General features: G+C 38.9%; 1 protein-coding gene across 1 annotated transcript in view; it reads right to left on the bottom strand.

Annotated features, from left to right (window-relative positions):
• The window catches only part of PLXNA2 (plexin A2), a 449,635-nt gene that overhangs the window by 354,968 nt on the left and 81,026 nt on the right, over positions 1 to 13,641 (bottom strand). The gene's annotated exons all lie outside the window — the stretch shown is intronic.

The raw sequence follows: 13,641 nt of genomic DNA, 5'->3' as shown, positions 1-13,641 counted from the left end.
CATTTACCTGTATTTTTCAGACTATAAAATGCACCGGACTGTAAGACACACCTAATTTACAGAAGAAAACCAAGAAAATAGTTTTTGACCTCCATGCATCGGGTTTTCACCCTCACAGGGTGAAAGACTGTCCAGAGCTCCACATGGCCTATTTTCACCAAAAACGTGCCCATTTTTGGCTTCAGAGTGCTTCTGGCTGCAGGGGAAGGTGAAAACACGACACACGGAGGGCTTGGGAGCCCAAAAATGAGCTCCTTTTTGGTGAAAACAGGCCCATTTTGATGAAAATGGGCCATATGGAGCACTGCACAGTGCTTCTGGGGGTCATGGAGGACAAAAACGCAACACGCAGAGGTTTCAAGGAGGTCAAAAATGTCAATATTCTATCTATAAGACGCACCTAAATTTTTACCCACTTTTAGGGGGGGAAAGGTATGTCTTATACTCCAAAAAATATGGTATGTTTCCCTGTTGAATTTTAAAATCTCAGTTAATTTCTTTTGTAGTTACACTGAAAATTCTTTTCCAAATCATGTTATACTAAGCTATGTTTCCTAACCTGATGCCTTCCAGGTCTGCTGGACTGTTAACTTGGGAGAGAAAGAATTGCAGTTCATCTCTTTCTGTGTTGACCTAAATGGATTGCAGTAGAACAGATGGACATGAAAGATTGCACATTTCTGTCTTCCATCATAGAGATAGAAATCTTTAGTTCCAAAAAAGGAATGTTTCTTTCTAACCTTAAATCATAGATTATGTATTTATGTAAGAAATCTATAAAGTATAGTCTGCACATCAGCTCCACAATCAGTTTCTCCATGTCAAGATTCTTAATACTTATAGAGAACTCACCTTGAGCTTCAGATATACAGTGTATTCCATTCTCCCAAATAACTTGTGCAAAAGCAGAAGCAGTGAGAATGAATAAACTGTGCCCATTGAGGAGAGGCCCTGGTTGCAAACTTGTTTGGCCTCTCTTGACTCAGAAGGCCCAATCAAATGCTAATAATGTTTTTCATTGTCACATGCAGAGAAGGAAAAATCAATCATCTATAAATTATAAATAGAGATGATGGAAGTTAAAAGAAAAAATGAGAAATCCCCAAGTGATCTACTGCCTGAGGCAACTCTGCTGACTAATTTTAGTTTCCTTTTTGGCTCCTGTTTTGTCTGGTTCAGTGACGGCTTGCACTGGCCTTCTGGGGAAAGTTCTGTTATAACAGAAAGTAACCTCAAGAAGAAATGTTGGAAGGGAATGGAATATGGGGAATTGGTTTTAGTTCAGGTTTCCCGCAGATGTAACAGAATAATTGGAAGACTTTCTAAGCAAAATGCACCTGACATAAAAGAAGGGGGTGAACAGTTTTAGAAATGCTACTGTCTGCTTCATCTTAATAAAAATTATAAAAATAGACACACCTTGATAACCTTTTAATCCCTGTAGAGGATATGTTTGCTTTTAAGAATGCTTAATAATTTTTTCAGAGTAGATTCCAGACTGGAATAAGAATAAGATGCCTGCTGGATTAGACCAAAAGTTCAAACCATTTGAAGTAGAAACCATCCAGCAATTTCTAGAAAATCCAGTACATGATAGTCTATAGTCCCTCAATACCCCTCCCTCCATATCAGCACACACAAAGCATCAGACATTAAGTGGCATATTGCTTTGTGTACTGAAATTACACAAAGCTCTCATGATGAATCTATTGGTTACTGCTTGAATGTGCCTAATCCTTTGTTCGAGTTATCCAAATCAGATACTATCATCATGTATTGCTTGTCTCTTAACTAGAGTAGCAAAGGAAATTATTTCTTTTATCTGGCCATGCCAAAAAACAGAAGGGTATTGAATAAAGCAATCCTACATAGATTCTAGGAACAAATCTTTTTCTCTTGGCAATTTTGTAACAGGAAAACAGAGAGAGTGAGACTGCAAAGAGCAGTTTATGTATTATCAGAGATACAGCCCCAGTATTTATTTCGCATGGTGAAGAAAATGCAGCAGTTTTATGGAAGTCTCTCCTATACAGTGGAATTTATTTAAATTACTAATGAAGGAATAAATCTAGAAAAGGGAGACATTTACTGCAACCTTATTCACATAGGGCTTTTATGTACGCTAGGCGAAGGGGGGCGGGGGGAGGAAAAGCTTTGTATTGCAGAGTAATGAATTCCACCAAGATTCTGTTAAAGGAAGAACCTACCTGTCAGGGAGGAAACTGAGTGCTCCCCATGAGTGTGTGCGTGTGTGTTCCAGTAAAAGACCCTTGATCAGGATAATGCCTGACAGAACGATACCCTTTTGTGGAAGTGAGATAGAAAAGAGTCTCTTGTTTCTGTAGCAAGAAAGATGTATACAAAAAGGTTAGTAGCAACCAGAGCTGCAGAAGCTTACCATGTTTGGGGTCTTACTGTTCTCTCCCTGGGCAATGTTCCCAGAACAGAGATGAGTTGATTGCACCTGAGGCGATTGTGGGATGGGTGTTTGCAGACAGTAGCCTCCTGCTTGCTCAAAGCAAACCTGATCTCTCTTTTCAGATGGAATTGCCCATGGGAAAGAGGATATAATTGGTAGTGAAAATGTGTGACTGTATTTTCTGCAAATGTTGTGCCATTTGAGGTAACTTCCCAGGAGCATGGCTGTACTAATGCTATTAATCATATTTATTTAATGCCTGTTCATCAATGCTGTTCACGTACTTCAATCCAGTACAGTAAGCTATGGGAAGACATTTTAGTATATAGTACATAGTACATTTTATGTTATATACATTGCAGAGGTGCGAAACAGGTCCCAATCAAAATCCTACACTAAACCAAGAGATTGAATCTTTGAGACATACATAGACAAGGCTTGATGATCTCATGGGCTTATAAAGCGTTCCATCACCCTAAGGAATGTTTCCACTTTCTGAGTAACAAAAGGTGATACAGTTTTTGCATAAAACAAATTTGCAGACAATTGATTGTCTGATGGCTTTTTTTTTTTTTTTGCAGTTTTTACACCTTCTATCTGATTATGATACCAGAACAAGAAAAGACAATAGAGTGTTGAAATGATATCAGATGAAGATGTTGGAGATTACAAGTATGAAATCTGAACTGGTTTACTACCGGTTCACACCATGGACCAAACGTGCACTGTGCACGTGCATGCACATGCACATGCACGCATGAAGTGCATGCCAAATGAGACTTGGGAAGGTAAGTAGAACACTGTGGGGGGAGTGATCAGCTGTGGCGCATGTGAGAACCTTTTTAAAAACTTTTTAAAAACATTTTTTTACTACTGGCTCGGGCGAATAGGTAGTAAAAAAATGCTTTAAAAAAGAAAAAAAAAAGATTCCGACAATCGCGCGGCACAGCTGTGATCGTCAGAAACTATTTTTTACTTTTTGAAAGCATTTTTTGTCCGAGCCGGTAGTAAAACAATACTTTTAAAAAGTAAAAAAAAAAGGCTCCGACGATCCCAGATGTGCCGTGCGATCATCGAAAGCTTTTTTTTTCTTTTTAAGCATTTTTTTACTACCAGTTCTCTGGAATCGGTAGTTAAAAATGCTTTTAAAAGGTTTTAAAAAGGTTCCAATGATCGCATGTCACTCAGCTGATCATCAGAACTTTTCCTTTTACATTTTTTACTATCAGTTTGGGTGAACCAGCCCGAACCGGTAGCATTTCACCCCTGATGTAATCGTTTCCATAATTGCAGAAAAGGTCAAATAGGGAAGCAGCCCCATTTCACCTGCATGGACTGTATTCAAGGTCAAAAAATCTACTTTGTCCTTTTTATTATCAAGATCATAGGAGAGCATATGTACTGCATGTGCCTATTTGCGTATGCACAACAAAATTGCAAAAAGATAGCTCAAAGTGTGGAGCTGATTGCCTGCTGTATAAGAATGACCTACAAAAGCAGGTATTTTTGAGTGACTATATATCAAAGACATTAATAGCTAAATTTGGAGAAGACCAAATCCATTGTTATTGTCATTGTTAAATCAGATCTATTTTCATTGCCTTGAACTGATCTGCAGAGGTTCCTTACATGGCTCCTTCTCTTCTGTCTCTTTCCTCAAATTCAGCTGTCTCTCTTTTTTCTTCTTTCTGTTCTGCTTTTTCCTCCTCAGAATCCCTTTCCATCAATTCCCAGAAACAGAGTTTATTTCTGATGGGTGATGGTCTCAAATATAGGAATACAATCAAGGGTGAGCTTTCCTTTCTTGAAACGTCACCTAATGACATCTTCCAGTTCACTGCTGATATATTGCAGCAATCTGGGCCTTCACACCAGTATTAAATAAGATTCCAGAATCCTTGATGATCTATTGCAAACTGCCCCAGGGAGTATAGACTTTCATTTATCTACTGCCCACCCCAGTGACAACTCAACTAAGTTTAGAACACAGTGCCAAAAGGGAAGTAGAGGAGAACATGTGCAAGGGACAGCAAGAATAGGAAGGCAGGCAAATATGCCATAAATCAGAAGAACATAAAAATAACTGGGGAAAAAAAGTTTTACTATGGAGGCCTATTTTAAACACATTCTGGTCTCCATCTGCCAAGTGTGGATAAGGTCACATATGCCCAACCTTAGTAAGGTGTTAAAAGAACAAAACAGAACAGATCCAGGAACTTAGACAACTCTTTTATGTGCATATATATGTCTATATTTTTCTTGCTCCCTCTCCCTCTATGAGACGGAAGGAAGTTATATGGTATGTGTATATTAATGGAATAAAATTAGAAAGGAGAAGAGGGCAACATTTCCTTTTATCATAATATGTGTTCCTGTTAGACAGCTCCTTTTATTCCACATGTAAACATATTTGATTCAACATAAAGATAACCAGTTGCATTATATATTCACTCTTTTACGTTAAGTGCTACCTTTGCATTAGTCACTGACCTATTTGAAAAATAGTTAACTGTAGCTAAACATATCCTATCAGGTAAGCTTCTAAATGCATTGTTTTTACTTCAGTTCCAAAGAGATGTGTTAGTTTCAGGGTGTCTGTTAACAGGAAGAAAGGCTAATAAAACATAAGCATCGCACAGACAATGTGCAGTCCCCAAAATTATTTTGCAGCCTCCAAAAATCTCAAAGTCATCAAAATTCAGCAGCAATGTTTTTCTGGTATTCCTTATTTAACATAACTAACTAACAAAAAAAAATGGGAACATTGAATCTGTAATAGATGTATTATACTCATTTTATCTATATAAATATAGTTAATATATATATTTAAACATAAGTATATTTATGTGTAAAAGGGGCCAAATCCTTCAAAAGGAGCTCAAAATCTTCCTCCCTTCCAGTGATACCTTTGTAAAGCCATCTATAGCCCTCAAAGGATTTTTAAAAAGGAGGAGTAGGTTGGTGGTTTCTGATTAAAATAACTCTAGGTCTTTGCAGTATGCCACATAGGAATAACCTCTTTCAAAGGAATCAAGATTTTTTTTTAATGGCAATGCAGATGAAAGTACAATTTTAAAAGAACTTGGTGGGTTCCCCCCCACCCCCCCAGAAACAGAATGGTAATTTCTATTGGTATTCAAAAGGGAAACACTATCACCCACAAGAATAAGACACTTAAAGGAATGAGCCATTGGCTTCTTATGCTGTTATGAGCGAGCACAGCCTGCAGAGAAGAAAGCGTCAAGATGGAATAAATGAAGCGATAACAGAAGGAAGTGTAGAGTCCCTGGCAGCACATCATTAACCACAGCAATAGGGTGAGCTGGAATGTAGAAATAACCAGGGGCTGAATGTGACCTCACATGGGCAGAGGGGGAGGGAGAAGAGGGTTGCAGAAAAGGAAGATTTGAGAGAGTTGCTACTGCCAGGGCCTCCCACATTGATATTTCAGGAAAGGAACTACATCCATTATGCAGGCAGCTTCACTGTGGGGCAGGATTTGAACCCCATTAAAAAATAGCCATATGATAGATCTGAGACATAGATCCTATCAGCCACATCACACAATGCCTGTTCCATTATATATCTCATATACATTAGTTGCTGATAAATTTACAGCTGAAGCGATATTTTAACATTTAGCAGCACCAAACCTATTCCACTGTCCCCATCCAGGTGAAAGCACACAGGGCAGGTCATTTCTCTCCTGGTAGGAGAAGGTTCCGGCATTGTCAGAAGTTCTGGCACACATGGTAAATCCATTCAGGCTGTGTAGAGTGCAGCTGAAGGGGTGGAGGGAAGTCACACTGCCTGTAAGCCATCAGCGGGAGAATTCACCCGAACTTAAGAAGAGTAAGTGATAGATTTGTAGTCCCTCTCTGACCTAAGATTCTGGTGAAACACCTAGATAAACAAAGAGCTCTGGCATCTGTGAAATTTTCTTTCCATTAATGTTAGGGTGTGAAGTGTAATACTAACTTGGGGAATTGTTTCACAAAACATTCAAGATCTATGGATGTTTTAGGAACAGGACTCAGGAATAAATATCTATTTTCAGTACACTTTTCTTTAACATATTATACACGTTTGCATGCATCCTTCTCAATCCCAACCAATTTGAAATGTTCGTTTAAGAAGGCACATAATAACTGCAGCACAGTCCCTTCAACTCCCAATTATCAAATGTAATTTAAAAGGATGCCATAGCAGGTATTGAACATCAGAGAGATCCTTTCAGTTTAGATCCCACTAGTTGTCATCCATTCCCAGCCCATGCTTAACCAGATAATGTGGTGGTTGGAGAACTGGCAATAGCTGCCCAAAACAACTGTCTTGAAGAATGGCATCTTGAAAAGCACTGTCATTTGTCAGACCTAGCAGCATCACTCTCTCTCCCAAAGCAGCATTTCCAGCTCTATAAAGATCAGTCCTTTTCTGGCAACCTGGAGGAGAAGAAGGAGCAAGAAGGAGCAAGGATTCAGCCTACATATGGCAGAGCTTAACTCACAGAGAATCTATACTTTCTCATAGTTCACAGGCTCAAACGAATCCAAAGTGGCTTCACAAGGCAATGCCCTTGTAATTGAACAGATTCTACCCAGTCTGTTCTTGAGAATCAAGTAGGATTGTTGAGAAAATCAAAGTACAGGAATGAAAAAATCAAAGTACAGGAATGACAGCTTCTCATCTCATGGAATCCCATCTGTTTTTGCTATCCGCAGCATATTGCTGACTAGAAGATTTTATCGTCTTGTCACATCTCCATCCCCAAAGCCAATTTCAGCACGTTGCCAAAGAAAGCAAAGGATCATATGAGAAAACCAAGGCAGAAAGATAAGAATTCTGGGCAGTTCTGATCTGAAATGAGAGTTCAACTGTATGTTTTATATTTCAGGAAATGACACATACCAGAATATTTTAAAATAAAAATCAATGTTGTCTGACAGAGGCTTCCCAGCTGTGCCCACTGACTGTGCAACACACACGAGTTTTGCTTACAATATTCAAGCCACTCTCAGGACTATCATCCTTTGTTTCAAATGGCTGGTGTTTTCAAATAACTCTTCAGGTTGACCCTGCCCCCACTGTATTAGTCCCGCCATTGAAAGGTCATCTCTGAAATCCCCAGAAATGTCACACTGTCATAGGTGAAGAATTTCACCCTTGTTCCAAATCTCATCTGGCAAGAGAAAAAGGGAGACATTCTACACAATTACTTAGGTTATATGTGGGAACTGAAGAAACAAAGGCTAAAGGAGGCAGCATTGTTTCTTTAGGAACAGGGTATTTTTGTGTGTGGATAGGTAGACCTGAACATTTATTAAAGCAGTTTTTCATAAGTTTGGCAACTATAAGATATGTGTGTCAACCTGCAAAATGACTTCAGCTGAAGTCATGCTTAATTATGCTTTATTTCTTGGTTGCCTTTCAAGGGGAGGGGTGAGAGCATGGGGGGATTACCAGGGGTGAAATCCACTTACCTTTGCTACCAATTTGCAAATGGAAGCACACACATGTGTGCGCTCATTTCGCTCATGCGTGACACCTCTGTACATGTGCAGACCGTCAAAAATGGGATGTGATGACATTTGGGCAGGTGGGCAGAACCTCCCACTGCCAGTGCTACCGGTTCGCCCGAGCCAGATAGAACCAGCTGCATTTCACCACTGGGGGGGGGAACGGACCAGGAATGTGATGCCTCAGCTGGCTAGCCATAACATATACCAGCCAGTGTGAAAACCAAGGTCATGCCAATGGACACCTGTCGAAGTTGAGTGGAAGCTTACTTTTGGACTGATTGGCAAATGTGACCTGAGAGACAAAGGGGGGTGGGGGTGTAGGGAGGTCTCATTCTTTTAACTATCCCTAAATGCTGGAATAATTTAGAGCTATCTTCATCTTTCTAAGTGCCGATATAATGTACTCAATAAAGGATCTCTTGAACTTGAACAAAGTGTCAGAGTCCTGACTCCGGAGTTCATTATTCGGAACAATGACAACATGGACTTCAGTTTCCAGAATTCCCCAGGTATGCTGGCTGGGGAATACTTGAAGTCCACGCCTCTTAAAAATGCCAAGGTTGAGAAACACCATAATAATTGGGAAAATTATTTCAAATATCACTACTTTAGGCATCAATAATGATAAAAATAATTGAATAAACTACCTCTCATTAAACTGAGACTATCAGAAGCTGTTTGGAAACACTCAGAATGGTTACTTGCTTTTGGAAAAAAAAGCATTACTTGCTTTTGGAAAAAAAATGGTGTTTTTATTTTTCAAAACTCTGCCTAGCACAGTGAGTAATTCCTCATTTCATATTCCGCTCTGGCATATTTGAGAGTATACTCTGGGCAATTGGTTTCAGCATGTCCATATCCACAGAAATTATACCTCAACTAGTTTTTTTTAAAGGCCCAAAGCCCCCCAAATAAAATCATAATGCAGAACCAAATAACAGAAAATGATAGAAGACAAATAAGGAAAGGTGTTTCTCAAGCTTGACAATTTTAAGAAGTGTGGATTTCAATTCCCAGAATTCCCCAACCAGTGATGTTGCCAGATTGAACAATACTGGACTAAAGCAAAAAAAAAAAAAGGCATTTCTCCCTTTCCTGCCAACTGTATTTTCAACTTACAAGAGCCTTTCCTGTGTGCATCAGTAGGTGGACACATTCACAGTGAAGATGATCCTAGGGTGCTCTCATCCACGTATTTCAGATAACAATAAACAACCCTCTTGACTATACTCAAAATAGCTCTAGCTGACTACCCTTTGGACATTGCTGAGGTACAATTGTAGACATCCTTCACTACTGGCCAGGCTATTTGTGCTGGCTGGAACATATGGACAGCCAAATATAACAACATTCAGAACAAGAATATATGCTCCCCTCCTGATTATGTCAAACTCAATGTCATATTCATATTTGTCTAGGTCTTTCAAAATCATCACACAGAAGGTATAAGTGTGATTATAACTTGTAATCTGAATAAGTTGTTAAGTCTACAAGCTGTATATATTATTTTTAATTTTTCTCACCCATGCTTTTTTAAAAAATACAACTGTTTATAAAGAGTAGCCAAGTAATATCCCCGATGCAACATAGGCATTCACATTATTATTTAAAAAAACTAAACTAGATTCTCCATGAGATACGGAATTTGAAAAATATACTCATAACAAAAAATATTTTGTTAACTAAGATTAGATATCTGGGCTGCCCCATCACAAAATGACTGGATGCATGTATATCTGCACCTAATTACACTAAATACTAAAATAATAAAGCAGACAGAGTAATGTTATAATGCAACATTTGTGATTTCGTATTTAAACGTTCATGTTGCACACAAGTACATAATAGGCAGAGTTTGTGCCATGATATTACAGGACAGGTTTCATCACTTGTCTCCTTGTCTCTCCGAGTGATACCTTTGACTACTATCCATTAAAAGTTTCCAGTTCAATTTCAGCCAAAGTATTTTGTTAAGAATTGTGGTTTAAATAAACTAGTCAGAACACTCTGAAGGTTGCTTCTTCCTTGGAAATATCATATTAGTGAATGCTATGTATTCCATAAGCCAAATGGATAGGTTTGAAGTTTTTCTAGAACAGGGGTGTCAAACTTGATTTCATTGAGGGCCACATCAGGGTTGTGTTTGAGTTTGGGGTAGGGGGCAGGGGGCAGGGGGCGTGGCCATGGTAGGAATGGCCAGCTCAATGTCACTCATGTTGGGGACATTTGTGGTGGCCCAAGTGCTCAGCCAGCGAAAACATGGGCCTTTCCAAGGCAGCCCCATGGGCCAGATCTAAGCACCCTGTGGCCTTGAGTTTGATCCCCTGTTCTAGAAGGATCCTAGGTAGCCATAATCCTATATATTATGGTTTTAGCAGGGATAGGCATGCAATCGGTCCATTATTTGCATTTAGGAAAAACTTCTCCCTGGTAAGGAAATCTATGCAACTCAGATTTCCACTTTTCTCTGATGGACTCTATAGTCTGGACCCTTATATCTATATCTAGTCAAATGTTGGTTGCTGTCAAAAAGATGTACAAGGTGATTCAGTATAGATGCTTCTGTGTGTTCCAAATCATTTCCCCCTTTCAAATCCAGATCAATATATTTGTGTTTATTTCTTAATTTAGTCTATAGCCTTGAGATTTCCTGGGGACTCCCATCTACTTCAACTTTTAATCAGGTCTAAATCTGCATAGCTATTTGTGGTCAGAAAAGATCAACTATATATTGCCACCTTGCTGGACATCCTTTGAGTTAAGCACCTGATTAATAATAGAAAGATGAGATTTTTATTTATAAGATGATCACTTATACTTCAACAAAAAGAAAAAAAATATCACCACAAAAGAAGGTGTGGCTCTTCCATAATAATGCCTACTTGCATGTGGTTTCCATATAGGAAGCCAGCACTGCAGATCAGTTACTTCTTGAAGGATACCTATGGAAAAGATGAGCGATGATGGGGATGGGGAGGAGGGAATCACAGGACAGGAACAGGCCCAAGGCATGTGAGAACCCAGTTGAGTGGGATGGAGGGAAGGTAGGTGGGGGACCTCTGCATCCCTGTAGTCATTCATACAGGTGGGCAGATTACTATGCCTCTGAGTTTTATTCGTATGGCTGAAAAGATACTACAGCAGCTGTAACTTTGGCAGGAGTCATAAGTCCCTTGTTCAGCACTATTATAATTTTGAATGGTTACTGAACAGGACTACCTGTTCACACTTACCTACAGGTTCTTAGGGGGGAAAATCAGGTCAGTGTATTAAACAAAAAGTATTTCAAAATATAGTCTATGATGCTTTTGATTTCCTTTCCTTTCTTTCTGTCATGTAAAGCAAACAATCCATTTGCCTACATAATATTTTTCCAATATTTATTCTAGCTTGGTGTAATAGAAACTAAAGAGAATGGCCCTGCTTAGCATCAGACTTTGACCCAGTTTTTCCTTTCCAAGCCCAACCTTTAAGATTCTTAGCTAAATTGGCTAAGTTTCCTCCAAACTGGTTTTCTCTTAGTATAGTTGACTAAAATAACATCAATTCCAATTCCATAGCATTGAGAATTATTGTCAGTTGCCTTGTCTTTTTTAAACTGGTGACCAGCATATGATGTTAACTACACGTCCTCATCCTTCCTGCTGCCCCATTCTCAAACTTCAATGGGATGCTGGGACTTGAAGGGAGAAGGAAAGTAAATATTCCTGTCTCAGGAAAACTTTCAAACATGACTTCTCTTCTATTTCTATTTGCAGCAATGGAACTGTGATCCTGGCTTCATCATTGTCCCAGCGATTCTGATAAAGATTGCCATTTTCCCATGATTTTCAAATGGCTGGAAGGCGAAGACTGAAAACTTGCCACTTCACCAATGCAGATTAATATAATTGCTCTACACTGGTTGTGTCATGATGCTATGTTGCTTGTTTCTCAGCATCCTTCCACATCTTGAATTGTGCTTGCAAAGATTTCTGGAAATTCAAAACCAAACATTTCTAGATAGCACAAATAGGAAGAACTGCTTTAAGATATTGCAAAAGCTCCCCCAACCCCTCCTTTGCAGTAGTACAAATTTACCACAACTATTCCACTGGAAACTTTTCCATGTAATTCTTCCAGTAAACTCAGAAAGTCTGGATGTAGCACATTTCAAATACATTCACAGCAGATGCTTGTCAACTCCTGCTTACTCATCACTTGGCTAAGCAAGCCATATTTCATCTTCAGGAGCTAATTCTGGCTCCTTCAACATTTTTACTGCTTGCTTGAATCCTCTCCAACTTGGAACATCACAAGAAATGTCTGGAAATGAACATGGTAATAAAAATGCACCTCAGATTAGAGAAGTATTGCCTCCTACCTTGTTTTTATAGTGGGATGCTTGCCAGGTGCACCCAAAATAGCAAGACAGTCTATTTTATTTTTTAGTAGTAGTCTACAATACCAACTGGACAAGCTAAAATGTATCTAGATATAATGGGTGCATTCAAACATCACTTAATTATACAAAACAAAAATCATTATAGATCAGCTAGATATATGATCCTAGAGAATGACTCCTGACAGAACCATTCCTATCGCTCTAGTCTCTTATAATTTATGTACTGAAGAAAACAATTTATAAGCACCCAGTGAAGTGTACCTTTTCTGTAAATACTTTCCTTTAAAATAAAAATAAAAAATCCCTGCATACACTTTGGATTTTTATTGTGGACACTATTATATATATAAAAATTCAGCTATTGTTTATCAAAGATGACTTTCAATCATGCAGCCTTGGCAAAACTTTCTATCTTGGTATATTTCTTTGATTCATAGTTTCTGATTGTGTATTCACTTAGCCTGGAGTAAATCCAGTGGTGGGTTGCTCCCAGTTCTGTCTGGTTCTTGCAAAGCGGTAGTAAAAGCAGCCGCCCATCCACTCGGACATCAGAATGGATGATCTGCATGCTCCCGTTGTGAACCGGTAGTAGAAGTAAGTAAAACCCACCCCTGAGTAAATCCCACTGAATTCACTGAGTAAGTGGATTGCAATACAGATGGACAATGCACATACATACACAAACACACACTCGCACACAAACACACAAACAAAATGGACACACACTTCTGTTTTAATAGGACTGAAAGCAAGCAGTGCCTTCGAGACAGTAAATTGATTTTAAGTTGAAAAAGTGTTTGGGACCTTCTGAACTCCTCATGTCCCAGAAAGAGCTTAGAATGCCAAATCAGCATATACTGTATATCAGCAACAGCCTATGTGTCTAAAAGTTAAAACAGTGATTGAAGGCTATACCTGAATACTATTTTTTACTCCTCCCTTAACAAGAAATCTTGGCAGGTCTTTTCTCTGCTGGCTAACTGGAAAGCATCATCTTTTTCTCCTGACAATAGAACACAGAAAGAGGAAAGCAACACATCATTTTTAGCGGAAAACCTGTTGACCTTTACTTAAATTTCCCTGAAGCTCATTCTTAATGCATAGATCCACAAATAAGTTGGTTGTAACAGCTTCTTTCTCTCCTGAGGTAACTACTGTACCCATGTATGCAACTGAGTTCAATGCTGTGAAATTGAAAATGAGTTCTGCTATCATTACACAACCAAATGCTGCCAAATGCACTGCCAATAATAAGTTAACTGACATAGCAATATGCCATGGTTTTATGATCTGTGATATAGATTTCGTTCCCAGTCATA

The sequence above is a fragment of the Pantherophis guttatus genome, chromosome 3 (assembly GCF_059756535.1).
Source record: "Pantherophis guttatus breed Tessera chromosome 3, ASM5975653v1, whole genome shotgun sequence".
NCBI lineage: Eukaryota > Metazoa > Chordata > Lepidosauria > Squamata > Colubridae > Pantherophis > Pantherophis guttatus.
This window is presented reverse-complemented; position numbering and strand designations above follow the sequence as displayed.